The sequence below is a fragment of the Erpetoichthys calabaricus genome, chromosome 9, assembly GCF_900747795.2.
Source record: "Erpetoichthys calabaricus chromosome 9, fErpCal1.3, whole genome shotgun sequence".
NCBI lineage: Eukaryota > Metazoa > Chordata > Cladistia > Polypteriformes > Polypteridae > Erpetoichthys > Erpetoichthys calabaricus.
The window spans coordinates 5263360-5276554 of NC_041402.2; positions in this window are offsets into that span (position 1 = coordinate 5263360).

Sequence of the window (13195 nt, forward strand, 5' to 3'; positions counted from 1 at the left end):
TTACAATATGCAGGCTTTCGAGGCAACTCAGGCCCCTTCTTCATGGAAGATGGAATACAGAAACTGGAGTTCCCAGTGTTTATATAGAAACTAAGACAGAATTGCAAAACCTTTAAGTGACATATCTTAGATGTAAAAAATTAATAGACCTCACCAGGCTAAGATTCTTTTAGCAAGAGGGGAGAACAATGTATAGTCAAGATCTTTGGATAAGATAACTGTCCAACAAAGTCTTTTGAAATTTCTGATGAGTTTTTCAATACAATGTGGGTTTGTAGACAGGTTGTCTGGGTCAGTCCAGATCTGAGGATTGTTTGCATCTCTCAGAGATATAGGATGGCGCATCTCTCGGAACCAAGTTACCCGACCAATTCTATAACATTTTATATACAGCTCGGGATCCAGTTGCTCATGTCCTCAACAATGAGGGTCCTGCGAGCTGGACCACCCTAGTGGAATCACAGCACATGGCTGTAGTGCCGTAACTGACGCTCCCTCACAATGCAGGTCATGTGCCTCATTCGGGACTCCGTGAGCAACCACTCATTTGACACAAAGTCAAACCAACGGTACCCAAGGATTATCAGGAGAGACACAGTACCAAAGGAGTCCAGTCTTCGTCTCAGGTCACTGGATAGCGTCCATGTCTCACAAACAGGGGGCACCAGGACTCTAAAGACTTAGACCTTCGTCCTTTCAGATATCAGAAGCGCCACACACCCCTTTCCAGAGACCTCATGACCCCCTCATGCTCTCCCAATCCATCTGCTGAATTCATAGGGAGAGTCACCAGAGACATGAATGTCACTGCCAAGGTAAGAAAACCTCTCGACAAGGTCGACACTCTCTCTGCAGACGGACACACTACTGATGGCCGTGCCCAAGAGGTTATTAAAGGCCTGGATCTTTGGTTTTTATCAGGACCCTCACAAGTCCAGACCCTCAGACCCCTCACTCAGTCTCTCGAGCGCCCCAATCAGAGCCTCCACTGACTCCGCGAAGATCACAGCGTCGTCAGCAAAGTCAAGATCCGTGAATGTTTCTTCACCAACAGATGCCCCAGAGCCGCTGGACCCCACGTCCCTGCCCAACACCCAGTCCATACAAGCATTGAACAGAAAAACAAAACAAAAAAAAATCTGAACACTAAAATTATACTAATATTACGTAAAAACACCAGAACTAAATAAAATAACAACTAAAATTTTAAACACAGAACTAAAAAAAAAAAATTTTGACTCCACTGAAAACTAGAATGAAATAAAAATTTAAATAAATTTTATAAAATACAGTAAAAACTAAAACTATAATTAATATCAAAGCTGAAATATCACTGGATGGTGCAGATCACCACCACAGAGAACCAGAAAAACAACAGCAGAGAAAGTAGGGGTTAATACGGATTGCGGAGCCATGAAATAAAATGATAATTCAAAGCATATACAGAATGTCAGGGTTACACTAAAATGAAGGTATGAGAAAGCCACGTTAAAGTAATGAGTTTTTAGCTGTTTTTTAAAGTGCTCCGCCATATTAGCCTGGCAAATTTCTATCGGTCAGCTATTCCAGATTTGAGGTGCCTAACAGCAGAAGGCCGCCCGCCTCACCACTTCTTTTAAGTTTAGCTCTTGGAATTCTAAGCAGACCCTCATTTGAAGATCTAAGGTTACGATTTGGAGTGTAAGGTGACAGACATTCTGAAACATAGGATGGAGTGAGATGATTGAAGGCTTTGTAAACCATAAGCAGGATTTTGAAGTCAGTTCTAAATGACACGGGTAACCAGTGTAGTGACGCTAAGACTGGGGTGATGTGCTTGGATTTTCTTTTCCTAGTTAAGATTCTGTCAGCTGCATTCTGCACTCATTGTAACCGACTGATGTCTTTTTTGGGTGGTCCTGAGAGGAGTTTGTTACAGTAATCTAGTGAACTCAAAACAAAAGTGTGAGCTCATTTCTCAGCACCTTGCAGAGTTATAAGAGGTCTAACTTTTTCTATATTTCTTAGGTGTAAAAATGCTGTCCTAGCAATCTTATTAATATGTGATTGAAAATTTAGGTCAGAGTCCATAATTACCCTAAATCAACCCCAGAATCAACGGAGAGGGTCTGTCTTCACTCTGCACAGCACTCCCAATACCAGTGTACAGGCCGGACATGATATCCAGCAACCTTGAGGGGATCCCGCAGAGTCTCAGGATGTCCCACAGAGCAGATCAATCAACTGAGTTGAACGCTTTACGACAATCGACAAAGGCTGCAAAGAGACTCGGCTGATGTTCGCGTTTCCGCTCCATGAGAATGCTCAGTGCCAGGATGTGGCAGATGGTAGACTTCTCAGATGTAAAACCAGACTGCTCCTGTCACTGGTAGGTGAGCAGGTGATCACATATCCTATTGAGGACGATCCTAGCAAGGACCTTACCCGGCACAGAGAGCAGTGTTATCCCTCTGTAGTTTTCGTGATCCAGGTGATCAGTGTTCCCTTTCCAGATAGGAGTGACGAGTCCCATTTTCCAGTCAGTTGGGATGATGCCTGTCTTCCAAATAGAAGCAAAGATTGCTTGCAATGCCAGGAAGACAGCCTTACCACCAGCCTGGAGAAGTTCACCCCGGATACCACAGATACCTGCAGCCTTTCCTACCCTCAGTATATATATATATATATATATATATATATATATATATATATATATATCTATATATATAATTCACTAAGCCAGAAGACAAGTAGCCACCCATGGAAAGCACGCCGGAAGGGGCGTGGACTCACTAAGCCGCCGACAAGTAAGACACCCATGGCACACGCAGGAAGGAGCCACGCCCACCAACTCTAAGACCATTGGATACGACAACAACTCGCCGAGCCACGCCCACCAACTCGGACGCAACGCCTCGGAAAACATGCCGTCATTTCTGTTTGTCTGTGCCACAGTCCACATGCAGCTCTGAGCCACGTTAACTTTTCATTAGTCAACCTCAGTGGAACCTTGGTGCACACAGAGCCAGCGCCAGAGAGAGACAGAGGCACACACAGGCAGCACGCGAGAGAGAGCCGCGCACACACAGGCAGCGCCACAGAGAGACAGAGGCACACACAGACAGGCAGCGCGACAGAGAGAGCCACGCAATCCTTTAAAACTGAGGTTAAAATACAATGAAGGAAGCAGTCTTTAAAAACCAATAAGCCCTGTGCCTCTTTTTCATTAGCGTCTCACCTGCTTCACCGCCCTGCAACAGTCGAGACGCTCTCTCAGCAGCTGACCTTCTCTGTGCCTGACTCCACTACTGTCAGTCGCCTGATTAAAAATGGTGAACTCCTGCAATGTTACTATCTTGGTTGGCTTTTAAATGATGTTCGGATTTGTTCAAATGTTCCTTTTTTCCCCCTGTGCTTAAAACTCATTTTAAAAAAAAGTGTTTATACAACTGCTGCAATGTTACAGAGAGGGGGTGGGGGTGGGGGGGGGGAGAGAGAGAGGGAGGGGGCTCGCGTGCTGCTGAGAGAGAGAGAGCATGCAGCTGAGCAGGGAGCCTGGGTGTTTATGTCAGTGTTATTCAATGTTTTTACTATTACACTGTGCATTCTATTGTGTAATGATTAACTATATTTGTGCTTAAAAATCTTTAAAAAAATATATTTACATACAGTTCGTACGGTCTGGAATGGATTAATTGTATTTACATACAATCCTATGGGGGAAATTGCTTCGGTTCACGACCAAATCGGTTTACGACCAGAGGTTTGGAACAAATTATGGTCGTGAACCGAGGTTCCACTGTATATTGACTCTAGAAAACATGATCATCAAGTCTTTGATAGGCTGCAACAAAATGATGAAAGAACGGGCACATTTTTTTCTCACAAGCTGGGTGGGTGGGTGTTAGTTAGTTAATTAGTTACTTGAAGGATTTCAAGATTTAATACGCACAAGCGGTAAGCCTGCAAAAGCAGCCCAAACCAGAAAAGACGGCTGGCAAAAAGTGGCTGACAAATTAAACGCGTCTGCATTGTACTTACTGAAAGCGGTGTTACGAATTTTGCAAATGTTCATTTTTTCCTTCTGCTTAAAAAACATGATTATGTGGCGTATACTACGCCGCGGGTTGGTATGCAGCGTGTAAAACAGTTTGTTTGTCGCGGATAATTTGCCTTTTACTTTAACACGAAGACAATTTCCTGTTAGATTTGCCTTTGCGATGACAATTGATAAGGCACAGGGCCAAACTTTCAAAAAGATGTGCATGTATCTGCCAAAACCAGTTTTCAGTCACGGACAGTTGTATGTTGCTCTCTCCAGAGTTCCATCTTTTCATTCACTTACCGGTATGCCTGCAGGAACACGTGCAGCGAGCGACACACACACGCATACAGGCGCGGGAGAGAGAGAGCGCTGGACGCATTAGAATAATAATACTTCATTACATTGATATACCGGTGTTTTCAGTATTCAAAGCGCTATCCACACAGGGAGAAACCGGGAAGCGAACCCAAAATCTTCCACAGTCTCCTTACTGCAAAACAGCAGCACTACCACTGCGCTACAAGGCAGTTAAAGAATGCACCGGCCTCGATTTTGTTTTCACTTCTGTTTACAGCGATCGGATCGTAGCGTGCATTGTTGCAATGTTACTTTTCTTGGTGGCTTATTACATTACGGATGTTTCACATGTTAATTTTTTTCCCTGTGCTTAAAAGACATGAAAAAAGTGTTTCTCAGTTGTGACTCCGGAACAACTCAGTACGCAAGCTATATTAAGCGTCAACAACGAAGACTCGCTACACCTTAATGAACAAGTGCTGAAACTTATCCCTACCGACGAAGTAACTTTCACCAGCGTGGCCTCCATCGTCACAGACGATCCCGCTTTCAGTCACGGACAATTTGTATGTTGCTCTCTCCAGAGGTCCATCTTTTCATTCATTCACAGTGGTATCCACAAACCCACCCCATTTGGACAACTGTGTCGTTCAGCAAGTGTTCACCCATCAGTACATAATTATGCGGCGTATGTTACGCCGCGGGTTGGCTAGTATATATATATAGTTGAAATAGTTTTACTGTCAAATAATGAAAAGAGTACATGAAACATGTTTCGCCCTAATTCTGGGCTCATCAGGCGTACACACTCCGTTACCTGGTAGGTAACCACCCATACAATCAGATTGTGATTCAGACTATGAATGCCATGAATGAATATATATATACAGTATATAAATATATATATCATTAGGATGGAGTCTACAGTAATAAGGCACTATATGAAATAAACAATTGTCCAATTTATGTGTACTTATAAAGTGCCTTGAGATGGCATGAAATATAGAAAAAAAACACCATAAAATTCTCCTATGTATGCGTACTTGTAAAAAGCTGTGGGATTGGTATATGCAATCAAAAGGCACTATATAAAATAAACAATGGTCCAATTATCCAATGTATGTGTACCTGTAAACATTTTTGGGATCGAGTCTATTATAATAAGGCTATACAATAAACAGTCATTCTGTGTTTGACACTTTGAGATGTTTATATAAAATACACATGTGTGCTGTGCATGCGTACATCTCTCAAATGATGTAAGTCACCTTGGTTAAAGGCGTCAGCCAAATAATAAATAACAATAATAATAAGTAATACATATAAAGGTCCTTGGTTTGGTATGTGCAGTAAAAAGGCGCCATATCCAATGAAGTGCTGTCCTCAGTAAGTGTTCTTGTGAAGAGCCTCTGGATGGTGTCAAATATAGAGAAGGTGCTAGGTGTACATGTAAAGAGGCTCGGGATGGAATCTACTAGAAATAGGAACATTATAAAAGAATCCATTTTGTTCTTGTGAAATGCCTCGAAACATATAAATGGTGCTACATAGAATAAACAGTTGTCCTATATATTGAGCCTTTGGAAGGTGTCAGCTATAGAGAAGGCGCTTTATAAACTAAAGCTTGTTCGCTTGTAATTAGCTCTGTTTTTTCAGGCAGAGCTTTTCCATCTCACGCTGCATTGTCCATTTTTAACCCTCTGTCACTATTTCAATCTTGATGTTTTGTGACACAACGTGACATTCCCAGACCCACTTACAGTAATCCGATTTTGGAGTGCCAGGGAGGATAGATAGATAGATAGATAGATAGATAGATAGATAGATAGATAGATAGATAGATAGATAGATAGATAGATAGATAGATAGATAGAAAGGCATTATATGATAGATAGATAGATAGATAGATAGATAGATAGATAGATAGATAGATAGATAGATAGATAGAAAGGCACTATATAACAGATAGATAGATAGATAGATAGATAGATAGATAGATAGATAGATAGATAGATAGATAGATAGATAGATAGATAGATAGATAGATAGATAGATAGAAAGGCACTATATGATAGATAGATAGATAGATAGATAGATAGATAGATAGATAGATAGATAGATAGATAGATAGATAGATAGATAGATAGAAAGGCACTATATAACAGATAGATAGATAGATAGATAGATAGATAGATAGATAGATAGATAGATAGATAGATAGATAGATAGATAGATAGATAGATAGATAGATAGATAGATAGAAAGGCACTATATAACAGATAGATAGATAGATAGATAGATAGATAGATAGATAGATAGATAGATAGATAGATAGAAAGGCACTATATAACAGATAGATAGATAGATAGATAGATAGATAGATAGATAGATAGATAGATAGATAGATAGAAAGGCACTATATAACAGATAGATAGATAGATAGATAGATAGATAGATAGATAGATAGATAGATAGATAGATAGATAGATAGATAGATAGATAGATAGATAGATCCATCCCTGGACAGGGCTCTGGTCGGTCCCGCCGATTATATGTTTATTCTTATCGTTGGTCAGAGGTAGGGACTGATCCGCCAGCCGTTTTTGTCTTTTTTCAGTCTAGTGTCACCGCCATCAGGCCGATCTGCTTTCGTTGAGTAAAAATGGGCTCCGCACTCTGCCTGCAGTCTGCTCGGATGCGCCACCTGCAGGTCGTTCTGTGCATATCGCTGTATAAATCACGCCTGACACGTTCCCCTCTCTTTCTATTGAGTGCAAATGAGCAAAACAGCAGCATAGAAAAATAAAATATGTCATTTCACAGTTGTTTATATATATATATATATATATATATATATATATATATATATATATATATATATATATATATATATATATATATGAGTATAGTTTTGTGAAACTTTTTTTTTGTCTTAACTATCGCTCTTTTCTAGGGGGGCGTTGCGGGGTCCAGCTGTAAGCCATCAGCGCACTCCGACAGCTCCGACATGGTTTATATTGTACGTGTTTTAACAATAACAGCAGGGCACTGCTGGACGGGTCAAGGAAATGACATCATGCGCTGAGACGTCCCCAGTGGGAGGGTCACCTCCGTGTGTGAGCTCTTCCAGATGTCCTGCTGCAGACGGCAGGCCGAGGCGGGCGGGCGGCCGCTGAGTTGGCAATCCTGACGCCAAGAATTCGAGAGAATCTTGACTTGAATGGCTGTTCGGTTAATGAAGGACATGGCACGAATTGGCCGTGGCGTGACGACTTCACTTAGAGTGGCGCACATGGTGTAAGGGTGCCGCAGGTGACCACTGTGATGTGAGGGGGCTCTTTCTCACACACACAAGATGTTATAAGAGGCCCGGGCAGAATGGAGAAAGGGGCTGTCAGTGTTAGACTCTAAAAGAAATGAACAGCTGACATATATATGTGTGCTTGTAAAACGCCCTGGGATGGTGTCAACAATCAAAAGGGCATATAGAATGCATGATACACTTGAAAATGGCCTTAGGATGGTGTTAACAATAAAAAGCAAGACATAGTATAAAATAACCAGTCGACACATGTGTACTTGTAAAGAACCTTGAGAAAGCGTTTATAGTGAAAAGGCACTATACAGTGCATCCGGAAAGTATTCACAGCACATCACTTTTTCCACATTTTGTTATGTTACAGCCTTATTCCAAAATCGATTAAATTCATTTTTTCCCTCAGAATTCTACACACAACACCCCATAATGACAACGTGAAAAAAGTTTACTTGAGGTTTTTGCAAATTTATTAAAAATAAAAAAACTGAGAAAGCACATGTACATAAGTATTCACAGCTTTTTCCATGAAGCTCTAAATTGAGCTCAGGTGCATCCTGTTTCCGCTGATCATCCTTGAGATGTTTCTGCAGCTTCATTGGAGTCCACCTGTGGTAAATTCAGTTGACTGGACATGATTTGGAAAGGCACACACCTGTCTATAGAAGGTCCCACAGTTGACAGTTCATGTCAGAGCACAAACCAAGCATGAAGTAAAAGGAATTGTCCGTAGACCTCTGAGACAGGATTGTCTCAAGGCACAAATCTGGGGAAGGTTACAAAAAAATTTCTGCTGCTTTGAAGGTCCCAATGAGCATAGTGGCCTCCATCATCCGTAAGTGGAAGAAGTTCGAAACCACCAGGACTCTTCCTTGAGCTTGCCGGCCATCTAAACTGAGCGATCGGGGGAGAAGGGCCTTAGTCAGGGAGGTGACCAAGAACCTGATGGTCACTCTGTCAGAGCTCCAGAGGTCCTCTGTGGAGAGAGGAGAACCTTCCAGAAGGACAACCATCTCTGCAGCAATCCACCAATCAGGCCTGTATGGTAGAGTGGCCAGACGGAAGCCACTCCTTAGTAAAAGGCACATGGCAGCCCGGCTGGAGTTTGCCAAAAGGCACCTGAAGGACTCTCAGACCATGAGAAAGAAAATTCTCTGGTCTGATGAGACAAAGATTGAACTCTTTGGTGTGAATGCCAGGTGTCACGTTTGGAGGAAACCAGGCACCGCTCATCACCAGGCCAATACCATCCCTACAGTGAAGCATGGTGGTGGCAGCATCATGCTGTGGGGATGTTTTTCAGCGGCAGGGAGTGGGAGACTAGTCAGGATAAAGGGAAGATGACTGCAGCAATGTACAGAGACATCCTGGATGAAAACCTGCTCCAGAGCGCTCTTGACCTCAGACTGGGGCGACGGTTCATCTTTCAGCAGGACAACGACCCTAAGCACACAGCCAAGATATCAAAGGAGTGGCTTCAGGACAACTCTGTGAATGTCCTTGAGTGGCCCAGCCAGAGCCCAGACTTGAATCTGATTGAACATCTCTGGAGAGATCTTAAAATGGCTGTGCACCGACGCTTCCCATCCAACCTGATGGAGCTTGAGAGGTGCTGCAAAGAGGAATGGGCGAAACTGGCCAAGGATAGGTGTGCCAAGCTTGTGGCATCATATTCAACAAGACTTGAGGCTGGAATTGCTGCCAAAGGTACATCGACAAAGTATTGAGCAAAGGCTGTGAAGACTTATGGACATGGGATTTCTCAGTTTTTTTATTTTTAATAAATTTGCAAAAACCTCAAGTAAATTTTTTTCACGTTGTCATTATGGGGTGTTGTGTGTAGAATTCAGAGGAAAATAATGAATTTAATCCATTTTGGAATAAGGCTGTAACATAACAAAATGTGGAAACAGTGATGTGCTGTGAATACTTTCCAGATGTACTGTATAAAGTAACTGTCAGCTTTATGTGAGTATTTGTAAATAGTATTGAGATGGTGCCAACTATTGAAAAGGCGCTATATGAAATAAACAGTTCACCTATGTACTTATAAACAACCCTATGATAATAAGGCTCTATAGCAGTGGGTCTCAATCTGTGGGGCGGGCCCCATTATGGGGGTGCGAAGTAACAAAAAGAGGGGTGCGAAGATATGAAAAAAGAAAATAAGAATCAAAAATATGATAAATACATCAATTGAAACCAAAACAAATTAACTTAAACTACATTCTGATACTAGAAAAATAAATCTAGAGTTAGATAAATGTCGATAAAAGTTAAGTAGGTATAATAAAATATGCATCTATGATATATTATTAATTAAAAACGAACAAATTGGTATTAGTGGGCTCCTTTCATAAAAACGTTTGGGGGGGTGGGGCGCGATTAAAACTGTTATGAAAACTCGGGTCGCAAATACTTAAAGGTTGAGAAATGCTGCTCTATAGAAACTAAACAGCTGTCATATTCATTTGCTGTCAAGGGGAATATCTTGCTGCCACGATAACCACCAGCTCCCAGTGACCCTAAACTGGGCAGATTATGTTTACCTCTCAGGACACGCAGCATTAAATATATATGAATACAATGTATGTTCAGTTCTTGTGATGGTAACACCTTCCTCACTTGTTGTTACTGGATGACAGGTCCATATGCTTGTGTGATGTTGCACCAACACCAGCAGGCCAATTTTTATGCAAAATAATGCAATAATATTTTTTTACTCACCTAACATTACATAACACTGCTCTCTGTGCCGGGTAAGGTCCTTGCTAGGGTCGCCCTCATTAGGATCCGTGATCACTTGCTCACCTACCAGCGATTGGAGCAGTCTGGTTTTACGCCTAAGAAGTCTACCATTGACTGCATCCTGGCACTGAGAGTTCTCGTGGACCACAAATGTGAATATCGGTAGAGTTTCCCTGTAGCCTTTGTCGATTTTCACAAAGCGTTTGACTCAGTTGATCGAGCTGCCCTGTTGGACTACCCTGAGACTTCACAGGATCCCCTCAAGGTTGCTGAATATCATGGCCGGCCTGAATACTGGTACTTTGAGTGCTATGCAGAGAGGAGACAGTTTTTCCCAGCTGATTCTGTTCTGCTCCTACTTTGTTCAATGCTTGGATGGACTGGGTGTTGGGCAGGGCTATGGGGTCCGGAGGCTGTGGGGCATCTGTTGGTGAAGAGAGATTCAATGATCTTGACTTTGTTGACGATGCTGTGATCTTCAAAGAGTCAATGGAGGCTCTTATCGAGGAGTCTGAGTGTCTGGGCTTGCAAGTGTCCTGATAAAAACCAAGAGCCAGGCCTTTAATGACATCTTGGGCACGGCCATCAGCAGTGTGTCTTTTTGCGGAGAGAGTGTCGACCTCATTGAGAGGTTTACTTATCTTGGCAGTGACATTCATGTCTCCGTTGACTCTTCTTATGAAGTCAATAGACGGATTGGGAGAGCATGGGGGGGTGAGGGGTCACTGGAAAGGGGTGTGTGGCGCTCCTGATATCTCTGCAAAAGGATGAAGGTCCAAGTCTTTAGAGTTCTGGTGCTTCCTGTCTTGTTATATGGTTGCGAGACAGTGACCTGAGATGAAGACTGGACTCCTTTGGTACTGTGTCTCTTCGGAGTATCCTTGGGTACCGTTGGTTTGATTTTGTGTCGAATGAGCGGTTGCTCACTGAGTCCTGAATGAGACACATTACCTGCATTGTGAGGGAGCGTCACAGCCATGTGGCACGATTCCCTGAGGGTGATCAGGCTCACAGGACCCTCATTGGTGATGACCCAAATGGCTGGACCAGGCCAGGGGATGCCCAAGTAGTACTTGGCTGCAGCAGATAGAGGGTCATTTCCCGAGGGTGGGACTGGACCCTGTGACTGCCTGGGGGGTTGCCAGCCAGGATCCTGAGCTGTTTTGTCGTGTGTTGGGTGCGGCAATGTGGTGTACCAGTGCATGCTCCTCAACCTGACCTGAACCAGTTGTTACTTACGTGCTGACATGCTTATTGATTCCTATGTGTAATCTTGGAATGTTTCAGGATGCTGCCTGAGAGAGAGATAGAATTGTCCACTCAATTCCCTTTGCTGCAGAACAGGGTGCACGAGATATGTGCGCTCACAACGCTTCAGAACTGTGATTGCCAGGATTAAAAGCACTAAAGTCATGAAAGACACAACATCACCCAGCAACACGGCAACATCTCACAACCTACAAAATGGAAATGATGGCAATTCTGTTTTCCGTGAAAAATGTTTCTTTGAAAGTGCTGGAATATTCTTGAAGAACACCTGAAAAATGGCTAAGAAACACCTAAAGAAAGCTTGAAAAGTAAAACTAACCCTTATATACCTGGGACTTTCAACAAACACTATTACATACCTCGGGTCTTTACAGAACCAGTGTATACTTACATTTCAATCAAGCCACACATAACTGTAATTGTCCAAACTTTTATTAAAACCTCTACCTTGAACCTTTACTTCTTTTTAATGTAATTTTTAATACTTAATTACTTTTTGTTCTTAATATTTTTACGTCATTACACAAGCAAAGTCTGCTACTCAGCAAAATAACCTCAGACCGGTTATGTTTTAGTGATTATTGCAATGTGTCTCTTGGCACATTCTGCAGTGATCATCTACAGCCATATGAAAAAGTTTGTGACCCCCTCTCAGCCTGCATAATAATTGACTCTCCTTTCAACAATAAAGATAACAGTGGTATGGGTTTCATTTCCTAGGAACATCTGAGTACTGCGCTGTTTTCCGAACAAAGATTTTTAGTGAAGCAGTATTTAGTTTTATGAAATTAAATCAAATGTGGAAAGCTGGCTGTGCACAAATGTGGGTCCCCTTGTCATTGTGCTGATTTGAATGCCTGTCACTGCTCAATGCTGATTACTTGGTTGTTGAGCTCGTTAAGCCTTGAACTTCATAGACAGCTGTGTCCAATCAGGAGATATAAAGGGATTTAAGGTGGTCAATTACAAGTTGACTCTCCTCTGAAGAGTGACAGCATGGGATCCTCAAAGCAACTCTCCAAAGATCTGAAAACAAAGATTGTTGAGTCTCCTGGTTTAGGGGAAGGCTACAAAAAGCCATCTCAGAGGTCTAAACTGGCAGTTTCAACTGTAAGGAATGAAATCAGGAAATGGAAGGCCACAGGCACAGTTGCTGTTAAACCCAGCAGGTCTGGCAGGCCAAGACAAATACAGGAGCGGCATATGAGCAGGATTGTGAGAATGGTGACAGACAACACACGGATCACCTCCAAAGACCTGCAAGAACATCTGGCTGTAGATGGTGTATCTGTGCATCGTTCTGCAATTCAGCGCAATTTGCACAAAGAACATCTTTATGGCAGGGTGATGAGAAAGAAGCCCTTTCTGCACTCACACCACAAAGAGAGTCGCTTGTTGTATGCCAATGCTCATTTAGACAAGCCAGATTCATTTTGGAACAAAGTGCTTTGGACTGATGAGACAGAAATGGAGTTATTTGGTCAGAACAAAAAGAGCTTTGCATGGCGGAAGAAGAACACGGCATTCGAAGACAAACACCT